The 6,852-nt window shown below is 44.9% G+C and overlaps 1 long non-coding RNA gene across 1 annotated transcript; it reads right to left on the bottom strand.

Moving 5' to 3' along the window:
• On the bottom strand, nt 1-858 carry LOC118508407. The gene is made up of 2 exons (XR_004905788.1): nt 751-858; nt 1-645 (listed from the first exon to the last, which is right to left on the bottom strand). It is a non-coding gene; the product is annotated as an uncharacterized LOC118508407 (long non-coding RNA).
• Between the last annotated feature and the right edge of the window lie 5,994 nt (nt 859-6,852).

The raw sequence follows: 6,852 nt of genomic DNA, 5'->3' as shown, positions 1-6,852 counted from the left end.
TTAATTTTTTTGGAGGAAGATTTATTTTGGTAAAAATGTTTTAAAAGCTGAACCATCCTTAACCAGAGGAACAAAAAACTAACAACAACGGAGGCTGTCCAATTTGACCGGTGTCCCTTCTTTTTATTATCGGGTCAGCAGTTATTGTAGCGGCCAATTCGAACGATTAGATTCGAGGGTTTTGGTAAACTTTTCTCTTGAAGGGTGTGTTGCTGTTTGGTCCTTTCTCAGGAGCTTGATCTTTGACCGTAAACGATCACGCTTGAAGCTGTTCATGGCGGTGGACAAGGATAACATGATTCATGCGTTCCCAGCTCCGTAACCTTTTTCGATCCTGTCTATCTGCCCAATCTTCAACTAACCGTGCCGTGTAACCGTAACTGTCGATTTATAAGGCGAACAAATTTCATAGTTTCCAATGAGCTTAAATTAGGGCTTTAGCAGGCTGTTACTTACGGTTACAGTCCTAATGAAAAGGAATCCAACACACAAACACAACAATTGAATAATGGCAATAAGAAAGAGGAGAAAAACACCAAACCCCGGAGGACCTGGCAAATAGGAATCAGCTTTTCCTTTCTTCACTTACCAACTCCCAGCAAAAAGGAAACAAAAACATTGAAGCATTTTTACACATTCTATTCGCTAACCAAAGAAAAAAAGTGAAAAGATAAATAAAAAGCGGAGAAAAGATTGTGATAATACCCCGAGGAGAAACCTCGGAACAGAATGGAAAACACTGAAACGTACGGTTTCCTGACTTTCCTGCGCAATTGATCGATTAGGACCATAGGGTTTCTAACGTTGTTCGGTGCATTCAACACGTCCCCGGCCTAATTTTCAGGCTGGACTTTGGATCTATTCTTTTACCGTGTTCTACCTTTTTCCTTTTCTCGGGCTAGAGCTAGGAGGAGGAAAAAAGTGGTTGAAAAATTACACCCTCAAGTAGGTCCGGTGGACTGCTGAAGGAGAAGCACCCGAGATAATGAACACACAAAACGACACAAAACCCACCAGAAATGGAATGGTGGGCAACAGTGGAAGCAAGAAGGAACCCAAATTGGACAGGATCGAACAAGTCGAGTCATAATTTTCCCGAGAATGTTTTAAAATGTTTCCTTTTTTTTTGTTGCTCGGTTGTTGCAGACCGTCATTCTTTTCGTTGCCCGTTTTTATTTTCCACCTTCTATTCTACGCGTTTGAATGCGTTTTTGTTGTTGCTGTGTTGTGTGTAGTTCTTCGGTTCTATGCGCTCAGTACTGTTCGAATGGTGCTCGTCCTTTCTTGGCCAACATTATTGACTTCTAATTCGGCGTAACGTGAAAAGGGATCGGGAAGTGCCAAGCCCCTATTATCCCGGGTCGAAAGGCGAACTCCGATGGAAAATGCTCCGAAAAGGAAAATAAATGAACGAAACAATTGGTCCGAGAATGCCGAGAGCAGAAAGGAGCAGCAGCAACACGGCAGCAACACGGCAGACAGAATCACAATCGGGGCCGATCTCGGGAATGGTAGATTACCCATTTTAGTACGTGCCACGGAAGCCTTCCCGGGCCTCTGCAGTGGAAGCAGAAGCAGAAGCAACGAACACGACCGACCAGCAAAAAGCGACGGATCGAGCGGGCGATCGAGCGGGCAGCGTCAGGAGATCTCGGTCGGTTTGCTTTCGATCTTGAACACGTGCACCCGGGCAGGCCAGAATCTTTGTGTTTTTTATTGTTGTTGTTGCCTCTTTTTCATCGGTATTTCTGCAGCCGACGGATGACTCGTCGAGGAGCCGAGGAGCGAGGTTAAGCGGAGGACGTGATCTGTGTGTGTTGTAACATGCAACGTGTGAGAATGGGTTCCATCTTCTTAATTTTGGAGGGTTTTTTATGCTTAAGAAGGAGTTGGTGAAGTTGTGAGGAGAGACGATACAAGGAGACGAGGAGGAGGATGCGTGCGGGATGCGTTTCAAGTTTGCTCATGTTCAGTAAGTCGAGACCCTCGGGGAAGAAGGATAAAAAAATGCATACAATTTTGAAGACCCAAAAAAGGAATCGAATGCTGAGCACAGGGTGATCTTGACTGTGGCGAAGAGTTTAAAAAAAATTAGGAACGTTAAAGCTCACCATGTGGGTAGTGACAAGCATGGTGAAATTATTTGCATAAGTTGTACAAGTCGCACAGAAATTGTTTAATAACTTACTCTTAGTCTAGCTTACTTAATTTGCTAAGAGATCCTGATCTGTTACAAAAGCCCTCACAACTATTATTAATCGAACGTCGTCCTTTGCCAATCAGATATCTAGGATATTCTGCGAATCATCTTGAGTTGAGTACAGGCAAAAAAGAAATTAAGAAATTGGTCGTTAGGTGTCATTCTGATGACATAACGGACTTCTAGAGCCTGGCGAGTTGAATTCTCTATCCAGTATTGAGATCTTTTCCCCTTTTTTAAGTTAAAGACATATCTTGTACGCTGATCAAATGAAAGGCAGTTTCTAATGCTAGATCCTTGAACTTTACTCAAAGTGGTGCCTGAGTTCTGATGTGATCTTCCTGCAATTCTTTTAATTTTTTGGTACCTAGCAAGATAAATATATGTCAAAAATTAAAGGATAAAATCTTAGTGTTTTATGAATTGCATCAACATATCTCCAAATTATGGGTTTAGTTTTGTTTGATATTGTAACAAAAAATATTATTTGAAGCTAAAATTGAAACATTTAAGTCACTTTCTCAAAGACTTGTCCCAGTTTAAAATTCCTTCACACTTGTCCTACCCAATTCCTTTACAGATTTATGATGAAATTATGATGCAGATTCACATGCCATCACCCTAACCTGTCCCTAGAGTTCTGGAAAATCCACCGTTCCTATCAGGTTTTCCAAAGCCGTCGTTGCATTTCCGAAAAACCTGCAGAAAACCTGTGACAGACACCCTGTGTGCCTGTGAGGTCGTCGAGCACACCCATCATCATCGTCACCGTCTCGTCGCCATCACACTCCTCCTCATGGCGATGGTGGTGCCGCATAACATATAACCAATATATATTTTTGTACCGTTCGTTCTGTCCTACCCTTCGCACCGTTCATCCTTTTAACTGCGTGCACGTGTTCAATGAAAGTGTGGGAAAATATATCGAAAAATCCGTCCTCCAGACCCAGTGCTGCAGTGTTTTATTATAGTTTCTTCTGTTCGCTTTTGCTCCTTTTCGCGGTTCGTCTCCCCGCGCTCCCTCCCGTTCTCTCCGGTCGTCCTCACTCAGGGGAAAAAAATGGATAATTCTTCTGCTCATCGATCCCTTATTACTCCTTATTAGATCTTCCTTCAGCATGACCGTGAACGATCTTCATCACGATCCTGTTTCTTCCACCCCCTGGTCCCTTCCCGCAATCCTCCTCCACACTCGTCCGAAAGTGACCAATCACGGGGAACCGAAGAAAACTGTAAACGGAGACGCTATGGAAAAGCGGACCGCCGGAGTACTGAAAGCAAAACGCAGAAAACCCAACAAAGCCTACAAATAAAAACAGTGCGGGCTAGGTAGGGATGGCTAAGAAGCGAAGAAGCAGAGAAGAGGAGACAACAGCTAGACACAAACATCATAAAACAACGCTCAACGCCGACAGCGACGGATAGAATTACCTCCGAGGGCTTCGGAGCCCGGGCATGGATGTGTACGGTTTGAAGAAGGATAAGATTGTCGATCCTTTCGGACGGGACTTGGGCAAACATCGATCAACAAGGATCACAACCACAGCAAGGGACGTGACTAAGGGCGTTCGTTTTTTTTCCCTTCCCGGACGAAGGGCGACGGGATCGGCGAGAGGTGGTGGTCGGGATAATAAGCCAACGAAAAGCGGACACTTGTTCGCATCGGAGCCTGGGAAAGTTTCAACCAACCACTCGGACGAGCGAAGGCGAGGCATAGAATTAGTGCGGGTGTAAATTGGGACGGAAAACCCCCGCCGGGATCGGGTAAGGCAAGGATCCTTGCTGGTTATGGTTGCGGTCCGGTTCCCTCCAACAAGGCTCTCAAGTTCCTGTTCCCGGGTTTCCAGGTCCCTTTCGCCTTCACGTGTTCATGCTTTACGCTTCATCAGGATCTGCCTCTTTCGTGTTTCTGGTTTGTTTCAAATTTGAATCCTTACTCTGAGCCGTATCTCCCGTCATCCGAGACGGACCCGACCGATCCCGGGGACAAACAGTGCTCGCATAGTGCACACCATTAAATTGTCAACTTGTTTTTATTGCATCGTTCGTTTGCGTTTTGTTTGAACGGTTTTTCCCACCATTCGAGGCAAGTGGCGGACGTCTAGGCAAAGGACATGGAAATTGTTTAAACAATTCCTTTGCTTGGAACGTACGTGATTCTAGCAATTACCCTGGCAGGGACCGAGGAAGGGACGGGAAGTGCCAGGGTACTGTTGGCTTTTCACTTGACACGAACCTGAGAGACGGTGTTCTCAACAGAACCAATTGATTTGCGTTGCTTTCCGACCCGTTCGCCCGTCACGGACGTGATTTGTTGGCGTGGGTTCATGTTGCTGGTGGTTAAACCCACCTAAAGAGCACTTAATCAGCGCGCTTATAACGTGCCTGTGGGTCACCAAATATTGACAGCTGCATGTGTGTTTTTTTCCCCGAGACTCTTGGGCCACTAGGAAATTGAGCATTAATTTCGGGGCATTTCGGGAGGGTTGTAAACTTTATTGCTTTGGCCCCCTACTTGCTTGTCACGTACATGTACGCGTCTGCTTACACACTTGTTACGCTTGTTTTCCTCGGGAGCAATGTGACGGTTGAAGGGAAACGATTGTTTTCCCAGGATCGAGGGTGAAGATCGGTGAATGTGTTTTCCATTTTTTTTTCTGGGGAAAAGTCGACAGACGTGCCTCACAGGGCCGAGAATGTTTTACAGATGGCTCATTATGCACTGCATTCTTGAGCACACGTTGTAACAAGTGGATCTAGCGTTTAGGAAAAAAAATCTCGTAAATAATCGAATGTTTGTCTGGGTTCGCGCTGCGTTAGCTTGGCTTGGGGTATAAAGGTTCTAAACAGTCAATAAATAAACATTCCAAAACGGCACATAGGGCTAATGAAGTCCTGCAGATGTAGAATTATTTGTAACAAGAGTATAAATTTAAAATGACAATTTAAAATATCAATGAAGAGCCAAACAAAACATAATTTTGGGTTAATGAATTGTTCTATAATGATAGAATGGGAGAATTATTAGGCTCTCGAAGCAAAGCAAGAAAGCATTGCTGTTTGTTGTTCATGTTTTAAGCTCATAACTCGTAATTCCACAATAATTTTGTTTTCTTAAAAAGGCGTGCTACCTTCCAAAAAGGATCATTGCTGTACACGCACTTAAATCCCACACGAGTTTCCCACCCTTTTCTTAATCCTTCCGTACAGCCGACACGTACCCGCAACGAGTGATCCTAGCGTGGATGCCCCGGTGTGTGGGAATTCACACCTCGTCAGGTTCGCCTGCTCGGTGGTTCGGGAAAAACCTGTCGTCGACCAACGTTCAACCACCTTTTTTCCCCCACCGAGTGAACGAACCAATGCAACGCACGTGTTTGGAGGGGTGGGTTCTGCTGCGTACCATCGGAACCTTGGGAAATTCCCTGCCAAGTGCGGACCCCTGTAGGAATGCTCCGAGGGGACCACAAGCAAAGTGAGAGAAAAACAAATGAACGGTTTGTGTGTTGAAGCTCAATTCCTCCCTCTTTTGGGTGAGGTTAAACTCCATGTATCAATATATACTATTGGACATCGATGACAAGAGCCGAACCGATGCGTGAGAAAAGGTTGTGTGATCCTTCTTGAGCATAAGAAATGGGTCAGGATAATGATACGGTAACCAGGATAATCGATTACGAGAGCGAAAGCGAGCGAACATCACAGCCGTTAGCGGTGATAAAAAGTAAACATCCAAGGATTCTCACAGCATCTTCGGTTTTAGGTGAGGGACAATCAGAACTCTGCTCGGACACTTGTCATCCAGCGCTATCCTTATCCCTTACGCCTACCTCTCTATCCTTGTGGGAACTATTGTGGTGTGGGAAATAAAATAAAAATTAATCAAAAACCCCTCGGGTCGCATTATTACGACCGTTGCATCTTCACCTATCGATGCACTTGCGCCTTTTCCTGAGAAAAAAAAGTCCTGGGAAAGGAGGCTTAACCTTCCCGGGAGTTTGTTGTCGCACAACCCGACACAACAACAAAACGTGCGGAGAAGCAAAATAACACACTCCGAACAGCTCAAACCTCGACCCGGATCGCTTCTCCAGTGTCTTGCTGCATCGTTCCTTGCGAAGGATAATGATCGATACCGTACGGGATCGAGCGAACGGATAAAAGCATCAACTATAAAAAAAACACGTGCAACAAACGCAGAGCAGAGAGGAAAAAAACATCCCAGAAAATGAATAAAACCGTTGCGAAGGCATCAACAACAGCCGAGAAGCAGCCGAAATTGTAATACATTACCATTTTCCAGCAACAACGAAAAAAAAACCAGAAAACTCCTTCTGAAAAAACACACACACACAGCCTATAAACCCACCAGTAGCCCAAAATCTGACCAAAACGCTTCCCGATTCGATTACCGCTTTACGATGAGAAATTAACCAAAAATGAAATGCACAAGAATACGCCGGGCGACGGAATACGGACCAGAAAGTAACAGAATGTCTGTAAACGTGGTGTAAAAAGGGAATGTCGAGAAAGGGAGAAGGAAAATAACACCCGTAAATGATTATCGTTGTGCCAAAAAGGAGTCTAATTGATCATGAATGAAAGTGGAGGGACAGAGCGGCGAAGCGGAGGAAGGATCAAGGGAGGACGAA

Source organism: Anopheles stephensi, chromosome 2 (genome assembly GCF_013141755.1).
Source record: "Anopheles stephensi strain Indian chromosome 2, UCI_ANSTEP_V1.0, whole genome shotgun sequence".
Taxonomy (NCBI): Eukaryota; Metazoa; Arthropoda; class Insecta; order Diptera; family Culicidae; genus Anopheles; species Anopheles stephensi.
The sequence above is the reverse complement of the archived record's forward strand: the minus strand, read 5'-3'. Positions and strand labels throughout refer to the sequence as shown.